Source organism: Dromiciops gliroides, chromosome 6 (genome assembly GCF_019393635.1).
Source record: "Dromiciops gliroides isolate mDroGli1 chromosome 6, mDroGli1.pri, whole genome shotgun sequence".
Classification (NCBI taxonomy): domain Eukaryota; kingdom Metazoa; phylum Chordata; class Mammalia; order Microbiotheria; family Microbiotheriidae; genus Dromiciops; species Dromiciops gliroides.
In genome coordinates, this window is record NC_057866.1 from 117,749,343 (window position 1) to 117,774,356 (window position 25,014).

Here is a 25,014-nt window from a genome sequence, read left to right on the forward strand (position 1 = left end):
TGGTTGCCTAAAAGGTGTGCTGCTTGTGCTCTGAGCTTCCCCATGCCTTCCTGTGGTTCTGGCATGGGCTGTGAAGGTTTTAGTTTGGTCTTGTATCTTGTTTGTAGCTTCTCTCTCCCCTGGCTTGTCTCTGCTTAGAGAAACACAATATCCTGACAATAATCTCTTGTAATTTGGGACTGAGTTAAAGACCTTACAGAACTTTTTCAATGACTTTTTTATCATTGTTGCTCTCAATACATTTTTTAAGCAATTCACTGGAGCATTTGCAGAATATTTAGGCTCGTCAAAGATCCTTGATGTTCCTTGGCCAGGAAGATGCATTCTGCACCATTGGTGGGAGGACCTACATCAGGGACTTTATAGATCCATTGAAGTTTTGAAATATTCTTGGTAAAAGTTCCTTTTGGAAAAACTGCAACCAGGATTCTCTGGAAAAGGCATTTGTTCCTATCACAGACAGAGAAAAGAGAGAAAACAGGATATTATTAGGTACTTAGCAAAACCACTCAATGACAATGAGCCTGAAAAAAATTTAATACTGTTGCAACTGGAAAAGACAAGAGTGGGAACTTAGGAGGGCTAAGTTGTAGTCAGCTGAGAATGTTGCCTCCAACTCACCTGAATATCCAAAATTCATTATCTTACTGTTTATACTATCCCTCATTTCTGTAATAGGCTTTGGCCTTGTCAAATTTGAATTACATTCAATATTTTATTTTAAAAAGTTCTTATGAATGAGAATATTTTGTGCTTTGATGTTATGTTCCTCATATAACATAACCCTACTTCTTTTAAAGATCTCAAGTGATAGATCCAAGTCATGATGTTCTTATCCTTCCTAAGTCTTTAGGAGTTGAGGAAAGTCTTATTATCATAATTAAATGGATGGAGAAACTTGAGTATACACATGCACAGATTTACATATATACACATTATATGGAATCATTAACTGTTTATATATTAAGACTAAAAGTAAGTGCATGGCACTGAATGAAGCATTCAACTACACAGACATTTTGGTAAGTTCACAAATGACCACTTGATTTCCCAGCCCAGTTATTTAAATGACAGACTTGTACAAGTAACCGGAACAAGTAACATCATATAAATGAAGTTCAAAGTCATATGTATGCTTCATTATCCCTTTACAAAGAGTGAAGAAGTTTCTCTGATGGAATTAGAAGGGCAGCTTGCCTTTGCCAGACTGAAGATTGCTCTCATAGCATCCATTAAAAAATGAGCTTGCCAGCCCTGAGAGGCAGTCAAACTATGACAGCAGAAAGCACCTCTATGGAGTGTGAGACTTGGCATCAGAGAAGAAAATCATGGAGGAAGAACTTTAGCACTATCTGACCCTCATTGAGCCACAGAGAAGAACAGACCCAGGAATCCCAGTGAAGCAGCCTCCAATGAAGCAGACATATAACCCCTATATGAATGAAATCTTGAATTTCTTCTTGGATCTGACAGTGGAAATAGCACTGAACAAGAAATCCTAAGACCTGGCTTCTAGTATGAGGACCATCATTTACTAAGAAAGTCAATTAATTTATTTATTGAGAAACTCAATCTCTCTGACCCTCAAATTCCTAATCCACAAAATAAATGTCTGATTAATTCTAAAATTATTTTGACTCATTAAAGGTGTACCATTTGTTTTATAGTCTATTCGTTGATGATATTTTTTTCTTCAACCAAACCCTCCCCCACCCCACTAATTCCCTACCTAAATTATAGAGGTACTAAAATTGAGCTAAGACAGAATCCTGAAGAAATACTAACTGCTAGGTCAATTGAATCATAGATCTAAAGCTGGTAATCACAGTCAGATGACTACAGAGAGGACAGTTTATTTAAAACAAGTGAATATACTTCCATAGGTTGGAAGCAGTTACACTTGAAATTTTCCTGGGGAGGGGCCTGCCATGACAAAAAAAAAAAATACTTATGCAATCTTAAGTCCTATTACTAAAAGTGTAGTACCCAGAATGAGAGACGTAAAAATTATATTGCATTTTTCCTTAGTGAGACTATATCTGCACTTTAATATTTAGTTTTGGATGCACATTTTAAGGATGATATGGAAAAGGAGGAATATGTCCAAAGAACAACCGAGACGATGAGGGGAATTGAAACTTTGCTATGAGATTTAGAAAAAAGTGAACAGAGGATGATTTGTGTTAAAGTAGAATTGTCCAAAAAATGGAATTAATTACTCTGAAGATGAGTTCTCTTGCATTCGTGCTCTTCATGCAAATTCTAGATGACCTCTTTAGAGATGTCTTTTATTTTACTGAGAAAATAAAGGTCATTCCGTAACAGCTTCATTTTCTATCCTATTCAAAAACACCAAACCTTTAACAAACCCCATTTTCTCTTGCTTTTATCTAGTCTCTGATGAAGAGAAAACTTTACTCTTTGCAAAGGCCAACCTCTCTACTTGTTCCTTTAATCCCTTATATAAACTCCTATCTTGACCAGAAGCATTCCTCCACAATCATTTCCCCCCAGTCTCTCACAGTCTGCTGCTTTCTGCCATGCTGCCTAAAAATATTCTAGTCTCCTCATCCTAAAAACAAAATAATACCTTCATTTGAACCTACCACTCCTTTAAGTCAGGCATTCAAATGGTTCATGATCTTGGATGGGGAAAAATCTTTATTTTCATACCTAAATTCTAAGTGAAATTTATCATTTCTTTTAATTATTTAGAAGCATTTTGAGAAGTCATTTGCTGCAGGTATTTTCAGGTTTCCAAAGGATCCATGATACAAAAAAGCTTAATAATGCCTAACTTACAGTACTATTCTATATTTCTCTTTAGCACAGCCAAAATCCTTGGTGCTGGGGAATTCTATATTCATTGCCTTCACCTTTAATTCTCCTTCCACTCATTTCACAATCCCTTGCAATCTGGTATACCAACTCACCCATCAAAAGAAATTTCTATCCAACCCTTTTCCCCCAAGGTTACCAGTGATCATAGAATTGGCAATTCTGGTAGACATTACTTAGATGCTTCTTGACCTCTCTTTAGCATTTGACACAATTGACCAGCCAGCCCCTCTTCCTGGATATCATTTCTTTCCTGAGATAATCCTATCTTCTCGTTCTCCTCCTAATCGTCAGAATCTTCCTCAGCCTCCTTTACGACATCACCCTTCCCTTTCATTCTAATGGTGAAACATGGAGGCAAAAGAAGAAATGTGATCCCTGAGTTTATTTACTTCAAGCTGACAAATAAAAAAATAGTGTGTACTGTAACCTTTTGTGTGAGTATCATCTCATGCTATAGTTAAGCATCTGTGTACTCTAAATCACTGAATGTCTAATAGATTATAGATCCAGAATGGAGAAGGAATACCAAAGGCAAGTTAAGGTGAAAAGCCAAGTTGCTGTCAAAGTAGGAGAAATCCCTGATCCTGGGTCCTAGAAAAATATCATCAGAAGGGTACAGCATGAAAGCTTCTGGTTGGGAGTGTCCTGAATGGCTTTTTCACAGGGAGGAAGGAAGTTAACATGACTAGGTATTAGGGTTGTACCAACCAGCATGATTTTAATAACTGTATATTGTGAAATAGATTAAACTTGCTCGACCAAATCTACCTCCAACATTGAATCAGCAGGCTGGAGAGGATAAGGAATTGTCCCCTAATGTTAACCGAGGCTTTAAATCAGAATTGGGTGTTCTTAGGCAGCATTTTACTACATTATTTTCTTTCTGAGTCGTACTTTTTTAAAAGGTAACATAATGTTTTTTAACATTGGACTAAATCTAGAGATCTGACTACTTGAATATTGTGGTGACTTTTTGCCAACGAGTTAATGTTTTGTCTTGGATGAGGGAATAGAAGTCTTTTCTGAGGATGTAATAAGAGACAGTAAATTGTGGCCATGTACAGCGATGCTGTGACCTTTTCAGTATTCAGAAGTTTAAATAGCCAGTCTTTCCATCCTGCTTGATGAAAGCCCCACTCATCATTAAGAAAGTTAATGTAAGATAAAACATTGCTTAAATGGCACTGCATTAATCCTCTCACATGGAAGAAATTGGAAGGAAAACTGGTAAAAGATTTGTAACAAATTGTTCTTCTCCCTGTTGGTGCCAGAAATCTTGAAACAAGCATCAACCTGGAATGATGACATTTTGACCTGGTAGTGCTTAGATCTAAAACTAATTTAAGGTAATATATAACCACAGTTATTCCCCTTGTGCATAGAGGTTTAGGAAATATGCTGAGAAATACTCAAATTTGTCTTCTCACCTTCAGAAAATAACTTAAATAAAATATTTCTGATGAGAACCACTATTTTAAAGGTATGCAAAAACATGAAGTCTATGTCTGCCAAAGTTTAGCAACTAATATATTTCTATTATCTAACCTGAATTCCTCAAAATATGGCTGAGCCTCATTGCTTATTGTTGCTATGAATCTAACAGAACATAAGTATTTGTTGAGTGAAATGAACACAGAAATCAAACTATCCACCTCTTCTGCATGGACGATCTTCATGTAGTCCAAGATAATCAATGAATCAAGAAGCAGTTGTTAACTGCCTACTATTGTGACAGGCACTATGCTTAAGTAAATTTACTGAAAATTTCAAAGTACTTATCACTAATTGTTGACATTTATATTTCATAACTGAAAACTGAAGGTTAAATATGTTCAGGAATACACTGTAGGCCACATATTCCATGAGGCTGTTGAAGGGGAAAGGAATAAATTGAGAACTTTTTAAAAACTTAAATCCTGGGGGCAACTAGGTAGTACAGTGGATAAAGCAATGGCCCTGGATTCAGGAGGATCTGAGTTCAAATCTGACCTCAGACACTTGACACTTACTACCTGTGTGACCCTTGGCAAAGTTACTTAACCCTCATTGTGCCCCCAAAAGAACAACCAAAAAAAAACCTTTAACTCACCAATTAAATCCTGTCTTTTGTAACCAAATTGAGTTTTGATGCATGCTACAGTATAGAACTTGCTTTTATATATTTTTTTCCTGCAATCCCTTCTGATATCTGAGGAAGTTAATGCTATTTATGATTATATGTATGACATATTTTTTTAAGATTTCATTCCACTCTCAATTCAGCATTAAATATATTTATCAGACTGCTCACTCTGAATATGTATATGTTGGGGGTGGGGTAAGGAGTGGAAGGAGGGAGGGAAAGAAAAGAGGAAGAGAATAATTAATTGCTGACAACAGAAGTGAAAATTTGGGTAGACATTATTTAACTTGAACATGATTATACGTGAATGTCTACATCTTGATATGAATCAAGACCCCAAATAAATGTGTACATATAACAATTTCTTTTCAAGTAGCACATTTCTGCTTGGAGAATAAAGTATGATATTTGGTTATCTATAGTTTCACTGAATAACCAAGACTTAAAATCAAAAGGCACTTGAGAGCTTCCAAGATCCAAGTTAATGATATTTCTGTGCTAAACTCCTTTTAATACATAGATATGTGCTTGGTCTCTGGGGAAAGCTTTAAAGTCCCAGAATTCTTCTTTGGAAGGACTTAACATTTTCAAATCAGAGATATTTGAGTCAATAGGTCCCTTTGACTGAAACTTGCAATTCAAACCACTTTTTCATCCTATTGCTATTACCGGAATTCGGAACAGTTTTGCATTAATGAATAATAGTTTACTGCTTGAGCAACAATCATCATATTTTTATCACTGCTTTCCATTCTGAACAGGAAATTAAAACTATATCCAAAATATAAGGAAATGCTGTAGATGGGGGAAAATGTTACTTAAAATGTTATTTATATGCATATCTTAGCTCCCCAACGTAACTGTAAACTTTTTTTTTAAGTGAGGCAATTGGGGTTAAGTGACTTGCCCAGGGTCACACAGGTAGTAAGTGTCAAGTGTCTGAGGCTGAATTTGAACTCAGGTACTCCTGACTCCAGGGCCAGTGCTCTATCCACTGCACCACCTAGCTGCCCGAAATTGTAAACTTTTAGAGGATAAGGGCTTTGTTTCATTTATTTATTATTATCATTCTGAGTGCTTAGCACAGTGCCTGGAACATAAGAAGTGCTGAAGTTTATTAAATCCACTAATTAACTATTGGTATAGTACTGAAATACTCTTACCATTCTGAAAAACAATATGGAAATATGCTCAAAGAGCTATAAAACTGTATATACCTTTGATCCAGCAATCTAGTTATTAGACTTTTGCCCCCAAAGAGTTCAAAGAAATAGGAACAGGACCTAAATGTACAAAATATTTATAGCAGATCTTTTTTGCGTGGCATCAATTGGAAATTGAGGAGAAACTCATCAATTGTGGAATGTCTAAACCAGTTGTGGCATATGATTGTGATGGAATTCTATTGTACTATAAGAAATTTCAAGAAAAGTAGTTTCAGTAACCATGACAAAATCTATATGAATTGTTGCAAAATGAAGTGAGAAGAACTGGGGGATCATTATACACACTAATAGCAATTTTATAATGATGACCAACTATGAAAGATTTGGCTACTCTGATCAAAACAATGATTTAAGACAATTCCAAAGGAGTCATCATGAAATAAAATATGCTATCCACCTCCAGGGCAAGAACTAATTAACTCCAAGTGCAAAATGAAGTATAATTTTCTTTCTCTCTCTCTTTTTTTCTTTTCTGTGATATGGCTAATGTGGAAATGTATTGCATGATTTCACATATATTGTATGTTAAATACAATGGTTATTGCAATAGCAGTAAACTAGTATTCATTAATTCAAAACTGTTCATATATACACACATACATATATACACACATACATATATACATACACATATATGTATGCATACACACAGACATATATATGTATTATAACACACATCTCTCTCATATATATATATATATATATATATATATAGAGAGAGAGAGAGAGAGAGAGAGAGAGAGAGAGAGAGAGAGAGAGAGAGAGAGAGCGAGCGAGAGCCAGCCTTCTCAATAGGTGGGGGAGGTAAGGAAGGGAGGGAGAGAATGTGGGACTCAAAGTTTAAAGAGACAATAATTTTAAAACAAATAATAAAATGCAGGGGAAAGGAATTTAGTAAATGAATAAGTGTTTGTACATTATCCAGAACCTAGAAAAAATATTTTAAATGCACCCATATTAATCTTCCTTTCCATATTTCTTTGGCAATATAGTATAGTTTACCATCCTATTTTCCATGTCAGAGTAACACAATAATAAAGGAAATAAATAATAATAAAAGCTGCTTAGAGATGAACTGTGTCTGAATGTCACATCCTCCACAGTTATATTTGTTTCATAAAATCCAAGGATGCTCTTGCTCTTCAAACATTGGTCATATTTATTTCTTTAATAGTTCAAGAATCCATGATTTCACAGAATCACAGAATTTTGAGAGAGAGAAGAAATGTCAATAGCCTTCTTGTCCAACTCATGCTTGGAAGGAGTCCTTACTACAATATCCCAAATAAGAGGTCATTCAGACTTTTCCTTCAGTCCTCTACACTTCAAAACAGCCTATTGAGGGGTTCTTTTGACTCTTGGCTTCTCTTCTGCCATCACCCAACCATAGATGAAAAGAGCAACATACCTTTTTATACCAGTTGGATGAGCTGTGGGTCACTAATTAGTCCTTTTTGTTGATATGAAGGCTCACTAAGATTTAATATCTTCCTTTTTGTCACATTCTAAGGTCAGATGGAACTTAATCTATTTCTTGCAACTACATTCTTATAAGTTCCCAGACTTTCCATCTGCCTTGCATTTGGCTCTCTTACAGATATCTTCTTTCCCAATTAGATCATGAGTACCTTGAAATGAAGAATGATATCACCCTTTCCTTTTGTATTCTCAGTACTTCACACAGTGCTTAAGACAAAGTGTTTAATGTACATAAAAATCCATCCATTTGACACAAATATGTGTGTATACTATTCTTTTTCTGGTTGAGATAGCATCTTCTGGGTTGGGGAGGGAAGAAAAAAGGGGAAAAAAGAAAAAAGTAAGTTACATGATAACTTTATTATATTTTTAAATGAATAGCAAGTGGTACATAATATATTTGTAGTTTTATGTACAATCATCTTTTTTTCTAGCCTACTATGTTATAGAAATGTGTGCTTTTATTTCTTAAGTTCAGAATAATATTTTTAGATCTACCCATTCATTCTAATTATTAGAAATTTGTTTCTTGACATCAAGCTTAAATTGACCTCTTTGCAAATTCTACACATTCCTTCTGATTCTGTCTTATGAGGCCAAATAGTAGGCCAAAGTCAAATCCCTTTTTGACATGACAAGCCTTGACTTCCATAAAGTATTTGCCCTAAGTCTTCACTTCTTTGTCTAAACAATCCCATTCCCTTAACAGATGCCTATATGGCATCAACTCAAGGCTGTTCATCATACTGTTTTTTCTCCTCTAGCTTATTTGTATCCTTCTAAAACTTTGCTCCTAGAACTGAACACAATGCCCCTGTGAGGTCTGCCAAGGGCAGAGTATAGAGAGTATGTCATCTTTTAATTTCTGGCATCTATAAAATCCTTCCTTGCCACTGACCTAAAGATGGGGTGGGGGAGGAAGGGAGTTTTACAAATATCAATAATCACATTATGGAACTAAAGATTAGAAATTTTGCCTACTCAATGCAAGTAGAAGTCACAGTATACAGAGGATTGGAATGAGAATAAGAAAGGGGCGAGTTTAATCTGTCCTTAGACAACTAATTAGTAACTATGTTTCCCTGAGCAAGTCACTTATTCTGTCTGCCTCAATTTTCTCATCTGTAAAGTGGGGATAATAATAGCACTTAGCATCAAGTGTAGTACTGAGGATGCACTAATATCTGTAAAGTATTTACTACATAGTAGGTGCTTAATAAATGTGTGCTCCTTTCCCTTCCTCTGTTATTGAAATCAATCCTATCATCGCCGCCACCACTGCCACCGCCATCATCATTCTGACCCAATCTAGGATTTGCAAATCACTAACTGTGATGATAATAGTTAAAAATTATTGCCAGAACATTTGGAATTTTGCTCAGGAAGTTTCCATTTTAAAAGATGCTGGTAAATTTAGTCACATCCAAAGGAGCACCATGACATGTGTAGAATAAATACAGAAATTGGTTATGTTTAGCCTAGAGAACAGTGGAGTTGAGAGTATAATGGGAGCTCTTTTCAAATACTGAAAGGCTTATCATGTAGAAAAGAATCATCTGTGTGGTCCCAGAAGGTGGAATTAATAATTAGAAGTTCCATATTGCAACTTCATTTAAGAACAATTACATGATTTTTAGAACTGTTAAAAATGGACCTGATGGAGCAGATGATGCATTCCCCGTATCTGAGCTCTTTAAATAGCGACCAGGTCAAATATTTGGCAAATATAGAGATACAGCTTCTAAGTCAGGAAAATGTGGGTTCCATTATTTCCAAAAACACATACTAGGGGCAGCTAGATGGTGCACTGGATAAAGCACCAGTCCTGGATTCAAGAGGACCTGAGTTCAAATCTGGCCTCACACAATTGACACTTACCAGTTGTTTGACCCTGGGAAAGTCCCTTAACTCTCATTGCCCCACCCAAAACAAACAAACAAACAAAAACAAAAACACATACTAGCTGAAACTATAAGTTGCAGAATGAATTCCAGATTCCACTGGTAGAAGAAGTTTCCTTTCTTCCTTTCCCTGGAGTTCTCTATACCAATGGAATCCCAGTTCTATGCCCTATCATTATCCTTGCTTTTTATCAACAGTATCTAAAATAGTGTTTGGCACATTTTAGACACTTAATAAATGTTTTTGTTTTCTTCAGGTCCTCCTGAATCCAGGGCCAGTGCTTAATCTACTGTACCACCTAGCTGCCCCCACTTAATAAATGTTTACTGTATTAATACTAATAGAGTGTGAGAACATTGTACTAACTGAATCTTGCTCCCTGTTTTTTCCTTGATGACTCAGTTCCTACATCTCTTTCCATCCCTCCCTCTTCCTCTCTCCCTATCATTACCCCCTCCCTTTCTCTCATAAACAATACAGCAGATAAAATACTGGACTTAGAATTGCAAAGACCTGAGTTTAAATCCATCATCAGTCACTTACTAGCAGTGTGAGCCATGGCAAGTCTTTTAACCTCTCTCAACCTCAGTCTCCTCATCTGTAAAATGAGGATAATAATAGCATTATATACCTTGCAGAGTTATTATGAGGACCAAATGAGATAATATGCAAAAGCCTTTGTAAACCATAAGGTACCATATTAATTCTAGCTATCATTATCTGTTATTATTTTAACTAGAAGCCAATAATAAATGGACAAAAGAGAAATCTGGCCTTACTCAGGAAATGAAAGGGTCACAGGATCTCAGAGGTAGGAGGCATCTTATAAATATAGCAAAACCATACCTGACTACAAATCCATTTTACATCCCTGAAATTTTATCACATGGAATTTACATGAAAATCTCATGTGAAGGGAAACCCATTAACATATAAGACAGCTCATTCTACTTTGGAATAGGTCTAATCACTCTTCCTTTCCCCCTTTTCAACTTATCCTGGAATTTCAAGAGATCCTAAACTAATTTTATCTAGAGAAAAAAAAATAATGCTCATCCTAATTTTTTCTGGGTTCTTTTCCTGAAAGTTATAATTTTCATTTCTACTCTTTTCTATTCTTTTCTATGTGATTTTTAATCTCAGAAAATCTACCCTGATCCATCTCCATTCTGTATTCATGTCTTCTCTATTGTTGTTGTCGATGCATGATTATTAGGATTTATTAAAGTTTACTTCACCATGAAAAACAGTTGTCTAGTAAAACAGTTTTTAAAAAAAGATATATATGTGTCTTCCAGTTGAAATTTCCCAAAAAGACAGTTTGTAGGATAATTAATATATATTTTAAATGCTATTTTCAATAAATATAATGTATTATTGATTTATTTTTAAAGGAGAGACCTATACAGTTCTGCTATACTATATTATTACTAATACCCAAAGACTCTAAATTCACAAGACAGTTAAGTAATATTGAAAGTACCACTATCCTTCCAGTTACTCAGGAACCTGATACCATGTTCCTCTTCTCCACATATCTAATCAGTTGCCAAATTAAAAATAAAATCTCTTCACCCTAGTTCAGGGCATCTTCACTTTGGTACTGGATTATTACAATAACCATCTTGTCTAAGTCTCCCCAGTCACTGCATTCCAACCTCCATCCAGCTGTCAAAGTGATTTCTCTAAAATATAAGTCTAATACATCCCAAATATCTTATGTATTTTTATTTGTTTTGAATATTTATTTTTCTGTACACATTTTCTCTCCTTTCTTATTATTGTAAATTCCCTGAAGACAAGAATGGTTTAATTTTATTCTGTTCCTCAGCACCTAACACGGTACCTTGCAATAATAGGTTAATAAATGTCCCCTTTTTTTGATTGATGTATTATTGGTGATTCAAAGATAGAAGCAAAGAAGGTCATTTTCTTCAGTCCTCATGGAGAAAAGAGAACACACCAAGGAGAGGGGAGACCTGGGCAAAGCATTTCATATGAAAAATTACAAGGATGTAGAATGGAACCTCAGGAGAGTAAATTGGCACATCCTATGCTGGAACAATGACAGAGCTAATGTGATTATGGTTCAAGGTTTTTGGAAAGAGAAATATTTAAGTGTGTGATAATTGAGTAGGAGATGGTGGAAGAGTAGAGAGTTAACAGAGGTTTTAGTGGCTAGTATTTTCCTAAAATAGAAGTTGGTGAGAGACAGTCACCAATCAGCACAGCAGGCACTCAGTGTGCTAGTATTTGGTTATTGTATATAAAAGGGGGTGGCATAATATTAACTATCATATAACTTGTTGTTTATGTATGTCATAGAACATAGGTATTAAATTATAGATTATTAATTCTATGTTAATATTCATTATATCTTGCATAGTGCATTTTTTCTACCCCCATTGTTTCTATATTGGCCTAAGAGCAGAACACTGGAATATAATAAGCAGGAGAAATCATTTACTGAACAAGACATACATTCCCCAGCAGTGAAATGGTTAAGGGGTTCCTGCCTTATACAAGCGAAAAAGAAAAGGGGACCTGAAACAATCTCTTAATTAAAAGGTAATTATAATGTGCTTCCAATCATTTACCCAATGGGAGGAAAAGGAAATAATGAATAATTACATGAATTATATGAAGATGATGCCACTGACCTAGTATTAGTTAGGCATATAATTAAAATTATTTTCCCAGAAGGGAAGAAGGATTTACATTGATTCATGAACATTTTCCAGGCCATATTACCTAATCACTAAAATATTTATATACCAGACCCTTATATAACATTTCCAACTTACAAAACACTGTTCAGAATTGACTTTTTTTGGGGGGGCAGTAATGAGATTTAAGTGACTTGCCCAGGGTCACACAGCTAGTAGGTGTCAAGTGTCTGAGGCTGGATTTGAACTCAGATCCTCCTGAATCCAGAGCCAGTGCTTTTATCCACTGCACCACCTAGCTTCCCCCAGAATTTATTTTTGATTTTTGTAATAACCCTATAATATATGAAGCATAAGTATTTTTATCCTTGCATTCTTAGGACAAGTGCTATGTGGAATCACAGAACAAAAAGTGGCAGAACTGGACTTCTTACCCAGGTTTCCTTTGGTGTCCTTTCTGACACCAAACCCACTATTTTTTATCATTCAGATGGTTCCTCTTGTAACCAAAAACAAACATTGTAAGTTTCCTGGCTACTGGAAAGGGTATAATTTTGTAAGAAGTTAGGGATCAAACCTATAAGGTTGACTGTAGAAATGTAATACATATTTTAACTAAGTGAACTAGATATGGAGAGAAAGTAATTATTATTAATAATAAAATAGAACTTATCATTTGCATAGCACTTTTAAGGTTTGCAAAATACTTTAAAAATGTTATATCCTTTGATCTTCACAAGAAAACTGGAATTATCCCCCTCTTCTTCCTCCTGATATCATCATCCCCAATTTACAGATAGGAAAACTGAGGCATATGCAGGTTAAACACCTTGCCTAAGGTCATAAATTAATAAGTGCCCAGGTTTTCTTGACTCCAGTACCTATTGTACTATTTAACTTCCTGTAACTGTAATTTCAGGCAACTGCACAGTGGGGGAAATAGGCATCATTGTAATCTTAAGTATCCCTATATAAGATTTTGAATAGCCTGAATGCAGCTATGCTGCAATATTTCTATACTTAAGCTTCCTTTATTTTTCAGTGTAAGGTGGGGCCCATTATAAAACCTCCTTTATTGTAAGAGCAAAATATCTATTCCCTGAATAGGATATTAATTGGGCATTTGGAGAAAAAATAGATTCCAGATAAGAGGAAAATGTTATCTTTGGACTTACCAAGTTAAGTAGGAAGAAGCTGGCATCAATCATAGATAGAACTGACCTCTTGATTCTTTTCAAAATATCTACTAAAGACCTCAAAGTTTTGTATGTACCTGTGTACATAAAATATTTAGCAATCTCTATCTCAGCAAATTTGGAAGATACACTCAATCTTAACTATCTTCCTTTGCTTACAATGATTTAGAGTGCTTTTGAGAGATTGGGGGAAAGCTAGAGCTATCATTCTAGATAAAACCAGCACCATTAAAATGCCTGTCACCCCTACAATAAACAAGGAGATAAGCATGAACTGTTTATATAGCTGAGAAAATATTGTTAAGCAAATTGACAGCATATTTAAATACTTCTGGCATTTCAGCTTTCTGTAAACAGTATATACAAAGGCATACCTAGTGCTGTTTATAAACCACAGCAATATCTCCTACAGGCTTTAATTCCATATTGGTCAATTTTAAAATGCCAACTGACAAAGCATGGAGATTCAAACTTCATTGTATTCTCTTGTGAAGACAGATTCATTTAGGTATTCTGTAAGATGCACGTTCATGATTCTTCCTCATCCTCTTTGAAATTGCAGAATGAATGAATGAATGAATGAATGAATGAATGAATGAATGAATGAATGAATGGGAAGATAGGAAAGACCCCTGGGCTTAGAGATCTATGCTCAAACACCAGCTTCATTCACTCTTAGGCTCTGTGGCCTTAGACCAGTCACTTCAACAATGTTCCTATAGTGTAAAAGGGAAATAATGTATGTGATTTATATAAATGGTTAGGATTGCATGTAAATTGTAATGTAAGCTATTGTAGATTTCTCTATGACTTCAATGACCATGTGCAATCTAAACTTTCTATTTTCCCCCAGTATTAATAACACAGTAAGTACTTATTAAATATTTGTTGATACTGGTATTATTTTTTTAAATATATAGGCAACTCTCAATTTATCAAAAACCTGAACCTATTAACTGCCACTTAAGCTACTGTTGTTACTGAAATAGAACCAAAGCAATAGGACAGTGGTAGGACCTAGGCAGCTTGGTCCTACCAGGGGGTCAGGAAGGTATGAAAACTGTTCATCCAGGATTGAGATGTATGACACAAAGTCCTTTTCATAGCAGAGGATCTGGGTTTAAATTCTGGCTTTCTCATTTTCTTTCCATATGATCTTGGGTAGCTCAAAACTTCTTTGGAACTTTGTTTCTCCACTTATAGAATCGAGATTTTATTAGATGACCTCTAAGCTTCTGCCCACCTCTGAATATTATATATAATGAGCTGTAGAGTAGATCCAACCTGTAATTAGCAATTCGGGAATACAAGGTACCCACCAGTTTTCTACTTCCCTTGAAACCTTGGTTACATTAGTTTTGTTTGTGTAAAAGCTTTTTAATTTAATTTAATTGCCCCCTGCCCATAAATCTGACAGTTAAACAATTCTATACTCCTTGACGTTGCTTATGGTATCATCCTTTATGTGTAAATCACATACCCATTTTGACCTTATTTTAGTATATGGTGTGGGATGTTGGTCTAAACCTAGTTTCTGCCATACTGTTTTCCAATTTTCCCAGCAGTTTTTTTGTCAAATAATGAGCTTTTGTTCCAAAAGCTTGGATCTTTGGGTTTATCATACACTAGATTACTACAGTCATTTACTATAGTGTAATTTTTATCTATTCTATTCCACTGATCTGCCTCTCTATTTCTTAGCCAATACCAGATTGTTTTGATAATTACTGCTTTATAATACATTTTGAGATCTGGTATTGCTAGATCACCTTCTTTCATATTGTTTTTTGAATTGATTTCATAATATCCTTGAACTTTTGTTCTTCCAGATGAATTTTGTTATTATTTTTCTACCCCTATAAAATATTTTTGATAGTTTGATAGGCATAGCACTAAACAAATAAATTAACTTAGGTAGGATTGTCATTTTTATTATATTGACTCTGCCTACCCTTGAGCAATTAATATTTTTCTAATTGTTTAGATCTGACTTCATTTCTGTGAAAAGTCTTTTGTAGTTATGATCATATAGTTGCTGAGTTTATCTTGGGAGGATAAAAATGTTTATTATTTTTTTAAAAAAAAGATAAGCTCCCCAAAAGCAGCAAGGAAATATGTTTGTTTTAAAGATAAGCTCCTCCCCTCCATATGGTGAGGGTGGGTATGTACGTGTTGAGGTGAAGATGTCATTGAAATGCCTCAATCTCTAGTATGGAAGCTAAAAGGAAGGAAGAAAAGAATGTTTATTAAACACTTCCTATGTATTGGATAATATTCTAACTTATTTACAAATATTTCATCTTATCTTTACAACAACTCTGTAAGGTAGACATTATTATTATCCTCATTTTATATTTCAGGAAACTGAGGCAATCAGAGGTTAAGTTGCTTGCCCAGAGTCATACAGCTCAGAAGTATCTGAGGCTGGATTTGAACTCAGCTAATCCTGATTCAAAACCCAAAATTCTATCATTCTTTTGTTTCACCTAGATGCAAGGCCCTGTAAGTGAGATACCTCAAGACATAACTGTGTGTGTTTGTGTGTAGCGAAGATCAATATCTGGCTTCCATAAGCACAATCTTCTATTTACCATGGGGCAATTGCTGGGGATGCTACTGAAAGGGTATGGGGAACAAGGTAGTCTGGGAAGGAGGGAAAGAGGGCACAAGTAACTGGAAGGATCAGAAGATTGGTGCCTGAAGTACATATTAAAAGATAGAGACACTCCATAAAATAGAGGTAGGAAAGGAATATATGCCAGGAATGTGGGATGACCAGTACAAAGACAAAGAATGTGGAGAGGGAGTGCAGCTAGGTAGTGCAGTGGATAAAGCACCAGCCCTGGATTCAGGAGCCCTGACTTCAAATCTGGCCTCAAACACTTGACACTTACACGCTGTGTGACCCTGGGCTAGTCACTTAAGCCTCATTTGCCCTGCAAAAAAAAAAAAAAAAAAGACAAGAAAAGAAAAAAATGTGGAAAGCATCTATGTATAAGGGCAGGGAAGAGAAAAGGTGGGCTAGCTGCGGAGTACAGAATGAGGAGTAATGTTCACTGAAGCTGGGAAAATATGTTGGGGCTTGGCTATATGGGATTATAAAAGCTAAAGAGAAGTAGTATACTTTTTATCCTAGAGGCAACAGGAAACCAATAGAATTGGTGGAATAGATGGGTCACAGGGTCAGATATATGCTTAAGGAAAGTTACTTTGACAGTATTGTATATGATGGATTAGAGCGGTGAGAGATTTGAGTCAGGGAGACCAATTAGACCAATTGCAATAATCAAGGTGAGAACTAATATGGTAGGTGTATCAGTGGAGAGAAAATGTCAGGTGAGGGAGATATTGCAACAATAGGGAAAGCATACTTTGAAAACTAATTGGATGAGTAGGGGGAGAGAGAGTAAGAAGGACGTTGTGATTACAAACCTGGGAGGCTAAATGATGGTGTTCCATTCAGGAAAAAAAATAGGGAAGTTTGAAAGAGTTAAGTGTTTAGGGGGAATGATAATGAGTTAAGGTTTAGACATGTTGATTTTAGTTGATTTTATAATGTCTCTAGGACATATATTTTGAAAAGAAGCAATTGGTGATGTTACATAGGTCAGGGAAAAGTACTTAGGTAGATAGCTCTGGGAAATTATAGGATTTATATTATTACATTATTGTAATATTATTATATTATAGAACTTATTATAGAGATGATAATTAAATCCATGGAAGTTGATGAGATTCTGAGAAAGCAAGTATAGAGGAAGAAAAGAAGGAGGAGACCCAGTATTGAACCCTGCGGGAACCTCAGAGTTAGGGGGGTATGACATGGATAATGAGCCAAAAAAAGAGACTGAGAAGGAAAGGTCAGGCATAATAGGAAGCAGACTGGAAGAGACCAGTGTCATGAAAACAAAGAAAGGAGAGTATTCAGAAAGAGAGAGTGGTCAACAGCATCAAATGTATCCAGTTACAGAAGGATAATATAGAAATATAGAAGGACATAGAAGGATAAGTTTTTGAATTGAGAAATTACCATCAGATCTAATAATCAATCATTTTGGAGAGAGACATTTCAAGTGAGTGATGAAATTAGAAAATCAGATGTAAAGGGTTCAGAAATGAATTGGAGGCAAGGCAACTTGTTTATACTTGAAGACAAGAAGTAAAGACAACTTTTTAAAGGAAGTTGGCTGAGAGAGGAGAGAGATTGGATGATAGTTTGAGGAAATGGTGAAATCTAGAAAGATTTGGAATTTGGACATGTTTAGAAGCATTAGGGAAGGAACCGGCTAAGATGAAGAAATTGGAGATGCGAGAATAAGGGGGGATGACTGAGAATTCCATCTGCTGGAGAAGTTGTGAAAGGAAGTACATATGTAAGGGATTGGCTTTGGCAAGAAAAGTTAGACAGACTAGAGTGAGAAAGGGGTGAAAGATTTATGTTGTTTTGAGATAAGGAAAAAAGGGAAGAGGGAAGTGCACAAAACACCTCATTTAATTTTTCAGTAAAGTAGGTTCAAGGTCTTCAGCTGAGGAATGAAGGAGGGAGATGGAAGAGAAAATTTACAGTACTTTCTTTGGGGAAAGAGACAAGGAGTCATGTAGGGAAAAGGCCTTTCTTGCTGCAGTGACTGACCAGTTGAAATTGAATAACAAATTATAATATACTTCATCATCAGAGTTGAGACTTTCCCCATCTGGATTTGGTGACTGATGAGTAGGGGTGGAAAAGGTAGATGGTAGTAATAATCCACAGCTGAGGTTTCGAAAAAAACAAAAAACAAACAAAAAACAGAGGATGTTGACAAGGGGGCTAGGAATTTAAGAGCAGAATATTGAAATGCTTAATAGTTTGCAACTGGAAGAGGAAAATGAAGAAACAAAGTAAGGGCCTGAAAAACTATTGAGGGGTAGAGATATTAGAGGTCGCAATGAATGAAAAAAAAAATAGTTTAGGAGGGTTGGAATATATAGTTCTCAACTAAATGATCCCCAAAATTCTTCTGGCTCCAAAATGTTGTGATAATGATTCTAGAAATCAGCTACCAGAGATGCCAATACCAAATCTTCTCTTACATGGTGAAAACGTGTTCCTGGAATCCTAAATTGGAGTCAGAAATGCATTTTCCTCTATTACTATTGTTATAAGTGGTGGTTAGGACTAACACTACCATTAAATTACATAATAGATTAAAATAGCCTCTTATGGACTAAGAAATTTACCTCTCATTATATTGTTATTGTTTTTAAGGGAGAGGGGGAAGCATTTTGAGTTTCAAATGAACACAGTAATAGAGTTGTCTCCCTGATATGCCTTTTGAAAAAAATATCAGTAGTAGCTATTACAAAAGATCAGCGTTCTGCATATTGTCCCTATGCCTCTAGTTATATCCATATATATTAGGACTTCTCCTGGAAATAGAACCAAAGAATTAGAAAATGGAAAGAGATGGAACGAACTTTATAAATCACCTAATCCTCACACCTGTGATAATTTTTCAGATGAGGAATCTGAATTTCAGAGTTAAATTGACTTGTCCAAATATGTACAGCAAGTAAGAAGAAAGAGCTATGACTTGAACATAAGTCTTTTCTCTATAGGCCCAGTGCTCTTTTACTATGCCAGACCTTCCTCCTAGAGCTCCCCATCTCAGAATGGTAGGTGGTGAGTCAATTTTTTTTTCTTTTTTTGTTCTTTGTCCTTATCCATCCAGCTCCTATAAGTCTTGACTCATTAGAATTAAAAAAAAAAACAACACAAAAAAACGTCTTAAATCTCTATCCCACATTGACTTCTAATCATATCCATAAATAAATGTTACAATTGTGTATAAAAACTTGCTAAAAGGAAACATTAGAGGCTCTTTATTCTATCTTAACCTAGATATGTAGGATTTTAACTGTTTCACAAAATGTTCAGTCTAGGACATATATTAAAGATTATGTCTTCATGTGCTGTCAAAAGTAAGTACAATTTTGAATAATTTTCCAAAGTCTAATTTAACCATGAAGCATGAGTTATAAGGGACATAATTCTCCTTCAAATGAAATTTAAAATTTATACATGTGCCAAATAGGTTAGACTCTATAACATGAGAGTAATGCCTTAATAATTTTGCATTTGTTCTGATTCTAATTGCCCTGAATACACATATCAAATACCTTAACTTCAAATGTATATATTAAGGGGATAGATAATATTTAAACACAACGTTACAAAATATGCTGTTCCCCCTTTATATGAATTAGGATGCAGCAGACATGAAGTATGCTAAGAAATTATGTAGTCTCAATTGGCATAAGAACATTTGAAATTAATGTTTCCCTATGGTATTTAAAGGGCCTTGTAGTGTGGTAAGAGCAGTATCCTAACCCCATACTTACTAAGCCCTATGCAAATTAGGCAAGTCTTTAAATAAAAAGGGGGGGGGATTAAAAACATTTGAAGACTTGAAGACTTGATTGCTTTAGGGTATTAATCACTTAGACTGTTAACATCTCTTCCTGGTCTCCTGAGTACAAAACAGCCACCAGGAGTTCCAACCCATTTGAATTTAGTAGAATCTTCCAATTTTTGTGCTTGATTGGAATATTGTAAGTTTCCAAGAACAAAGGGGCAACAAGGTAGTGTAGTGGATAGAGTTCTGTGCCTGAATTCAGGAAGATCTCAAATCTAGCCTTAGACACTTAGTACCTGTACAAAAGTTACTTAATCTCATTTGCCTCAGTTTCCACATTTATAAAATGAGTTGGAGGAGGAAATGGCAAACCACTCTAGGATCTTTGTCAAGAAAATCCCAAATAGAGTTATAAAGAGTTGGACAGAGCTGAAATGACTGAGCTACTACAAAGGACAACAAAACCTGCTTCAAGTATTCTGATGATAGAAAAATCAATTCTTAGTAAGAAGATAATGGGATCCATGAAAAAACTAGTGTGGTAGCTATATAAATGGAGAGAAAGAAACGAATGCAAGTTATGGTATAGACATGGAATTGCCTAGACTGTAACTTATTAGAAGAATAAACTGTGGCATATGCAGAGGATTATGATTATGAAGGTTCTGGTGATGAAATCATATGATGATCATTTAAACCATATGATGATCATTAAAGACTCAGGGATCTCTTTATCCAGTTGCTCCTTCCTTGCTCCATATAGACCTGGTAGGGTTTTCCTGATCCTTAAAATAAAACATAAAATATAATCCTTTAATTTATCCCACCACCCTCTCTCAAGCTATCGAGTCTATTCTTGCTTTTGCCTCCAAACTTGAAGTGATTTTCTATACTCATTGCATTCACTATACAAAGAGCTTCTCTTCTGTCACTCTCATGAATCCCTTCAAATTGACACTTATCAAACCACTCAACTGAAATAGGTTTTCCCAAAGTTAACCAAGATTTCTTAACAGTTAAATCCAATGGCCTTTTCTTCTCAGTAATTCTCATTCTACTTCATTTCTCTACCATATTTGATTGCCTTCTTTGACTTGGGTGAAATTAATCTCTCTTAATTCTTGCTTTTTGTTGTTTTTCAGTGATGCCTATCTCTTTGTGATACCAATTGGATTTTTTTAGCAAACAAACTAAAATGATTTGCCATTTTCTTCTCCAGCTAATTTTACAGATGAGGAACCGAAGCCAACAGGGTTAAATGACTTGCTTAGCATCACACAGTAAGTGTTTGAGAACAGATTTGAACTCATTCTTCTTGACTCCAGGCCAGGAACTCAATCCTCTGTGTCACCTAGCTGCCTTAATGCTTGGTCTTCTTAATATGAATTTTCTTCCACTGTCTACCTCGTTGGAAGATCATCTCATTTACATGCATTAAGCTTGAAATTCCCTAACTCTTTGCCTTGGTCCTTCTCATCTTTCTCTGAGATTTCTCCTTTATTAAGCTCATCAACTCCCAAAAAATTCAATTAAAATATCCAGGAAGATGACTACTATCCACTTTATAAATCCAACCTTTATTTCTCCCCTTAAGTAAAGGACTGCCTTACCAATTAGAGATATCTTCCCCTTGATGTCCCATAGGCATTTCAAACATACCATATTCAGAATGGAACAATATATTTTCTGAAAAACATATAATTCTCCCTCCAGACTGCTCTGTTTATTTTAATAGTATCCTTCTAGTCATTCAGGCTTATGCGGATCATGAGTTTGGGTTCATTTTCATCTCTTTCCTCTCTCTCAATACCCTTATTCAGTTACTTAACAAATATTGTGGATCTTACCTTCATAACTTCTCTTGCATTCATTCCTGTCTCTCTATTCACAGTCACTATCAGGCTGTCATCACCTCTTTTTTAGACTATTACAATAATCTTCTATTTGGTATCATCTGTTATCTCCCTCTCATTCATCAATAACCTAGATGGCAAATTGATATTCCCAAAATATAGATCTAGGCACTTAAAAATCAATGGTTCTCCATTCACTATAAAATAAAAGATAAAATCCAGGTTGGCATTTAAAGCCTTCCACAATCTGATTTCCACATACCTTTCTAAACATCTTTTATGTTTTTCACTTTAATATATTATACCATCTTGTCAAACTGGTCTGTTACTGTTGGTGGAGCTGAGAATGGATTGAGCCATCCTAGAAAGTAGTTTGGAACTATGTAGAAAAGTCACAAAAATGTCTATGCTTTGATTCATCAATATCACTGCAAAGTCTATAGCACAAAGATCAAAGAAAGGGAAGCATTCTAATGTACAAAAACAATTTATGGCTACCCTTTTTTAGAGTAGCCAAAAATTAGAAATTAACAGGTACCCAATCTATTGGCAAATGACTAAACTAATTTTGGTATATGAATTAATTGTATACTATTGAACCATACAACTGATTCAATGGAAAGCTTCCATGGAATTGAGACAACCACTGTTATCTAATTTCAAATGAAGTGAGCAAGAGAAAAACATATATAATGACAAAGACATTTAAAGAAACACAACTTTGAAAGATTTGAAATCTCTTCAATGTAGTTATCAACCATGCTGCCAGAGGACTGAAGGTGAAGCATACAAGCCATCTCATGCCAGAGAGGTAATAGAGTTGAATTGCAGAATGAGACCTACATTTTGGATAAAGCCTATGCGAGGATGGGTTTTGCTGGAATATGCATATTTGTTATGAGGTTTTTATCATTGTTTATTGTTAAAATGGAGGGAGAGTAAGGAAGAGAGAGGCATATAAAACAATGACAATAAGTAGAATAAAAATGAAACTGGCCTGTTAGTTATTCCACACACATGGCATCTCATCTCTTAAATATGTGTTTTTGTACAATTTGTTCCCATACTTAGATTGTACATCCTGCTCATTTCTGCCTTCCCCAGATTCTTTCAAAGTACAGCCCAGGGGCTACCTTTTGCAAAAGGACTTCCTGATTTCCCTAATTACTATCATTTTTTCCCTCTTGAAATGACTTTATTTTACTTGAATGTATCTTTTTATTTACTTGTACACCTGTTGTGTATAAGTCTAGAATATCTTAGATTCTTGGCTTTCTAACAATGACTAGCACTTTTTAAAGTTTGAATAGAAAAATCCTTGAGATTAGAATAGTAAATCAGCACAGTTTGTTGTATTGCTTGTTAATATAGCACAGAGGATAAAACATCTTCCTGAGTTCAAAGACTTTGGGGTTTGATCTTCCTTCGTTATTAAGCCATTGTTCAGTGACTCATAAATAATTTACATTGCACCTCTGTTTGTGGGAAATAGTATAAACAAAGACAATCTTTAAAAATATTTTTATATTTTTCTCTAGCAGTCAAAACAGTGACCTCATTCTTCTGAGAAGTGTTATGTTATGTCAAAAGGATGAGAGACCACCATGGTAACACTCTGTGGGTGCTCAAAAATAGAGCTAATAAGAATATACATGAATTGGGTTTTTGTTTATTTTGTTTTCCTCCCTTCCCCTCTAGATTCATATTTTGCTGCACCTTTTTCTTTTTCTTTTTCCTTATTCTTCAATTTTTTCCATACTTGGTAATATGGTGGGCAAAGTGACACTAATTGTGGAAAACAGGATATATTAGCTCTGCATTTCCTTTGGTAGTGTAAAAATTAATAATCAATCATGGTTGTTCAGTCATTTCAGTCATGTCTGTCTCTTTATGAGCCTATGTGGGATTTTCTTGGCAGAGATACTAGAGTGCCTTGCCATTTCCTTCTCCAGCACATTTTTTACAGGTGAGGAAACTGAGGCTAACAGGGTTAAATGACTTGGATACAGTAAGTATCCAATGCCAGATTTGAATTTGAGTCCTCCTAACTCCAGGCAAGCACTCTATACACTGTGCCACCTAGCTGCCCAAATAATCGATATCCTCATGCTGAATGGTTTTCCCTACTCTTATTAATGTACTGATACCATCTACCTAGATGAAGAGAAAATACAATCAACTGCTTCTCTTCTAACTTGTTCTTGCCAGTGCTAGAATTAGCTGCAATGAATCACAGGTTGGAGGTGTTGACATTCTATCATAATCAGGCCAAGTTCCTCTTGATTCAATATTATGAAATCTGAGGAGGGAAATGGATTTCTTTTAACTTATTTGAGGTCAGGTACTTTTCTCTCAAACTGATTAGTTCTCAAATTTGTCTACATTCATCAGCAGAGAAAAATATATGGTAGGAATCTGCTACCTATATATTCTCAGTAGCTCCGTCCTGTCAGCATTGCTGTGGTATAGGAAAGACCAGGACGTCAAGGCCAGATATTTTCAAATTAATGACCATTTCTAAAGTCTACATTGATGATTTCATCAGTATTGGAACTCTGATTAGGAAAGTCCTTTTTATCAGTGAAAGGATACATACATACATACATATGTATGTATGTATACATATATATTTAAAGAAATATTACAGCTTTTATGAAGTTATAAAACATCAGGACTCCTATATATAATCAATGTATAAATAAATTTAACATCTGTGTATTAATTTTACTTCTTGGACTTTCTAATAAATATTTAGCTTCATTGATTTTGGCTGCTACATAAGGAGACCCTGCCTTGTCTGGGTGGTTTAAAAGCATAATTCATTGGTGAGCAACTCTAATTTTCCCCTTATTGACTGTAGTGCTTGCTCCCAATGAGTGTGGCTTCTTGCTTTGTCATTTTGGGTTCAAATCCGACTCTATAATAGCCACCACTGAAGGCACATTTTGGTAGACTTCAAAAAGCTTACTTTATTTGAGGCTCCATATGCTTCATTGTTTACGAAACATATCGGCCTGCAAATCCTGCAGCAGCAATCATTAGTCCAACTGCCACCATTGTTCTAGCCTTGGCTTGGCTGGTTTTGCCCTGAGTCTGTGAAGCGACAGCTCATCCCAACCCAGAGACCACCCTTCCTGCCAGGCTCGGCCCTAGGCCCCGGCCCCGGCCCCGGCCTGCAGCCACCGCCTCAGGTCTGGCTGAGCAAAGAGCTGGATACATATATTTTGCAACATAGTTTTTTGGGTTTTGGTTTTAATTTTTTAAATTTTTATTTATTTTTTTTTATGAGGCAATGAGGGTTAAGTGACTTGCCCAAGGTCACACAGCTAGTAAG

The 25,014-nt window shown here is 35.4% G+C and overlaps 1 pseudogene; it reads right to left on the reverse strand.

The window, feature by feature from the left end:
• Nucleotides 1-254: 254 nt before the first annotated feature.
• On the reverse strand, nucleotides 255-24,734 carry LOC122732068 (annotated as a pseudogene).
• Between the last annotated feature and the right edge of the window lie 280 nt (nucleotides 24,735-25,014).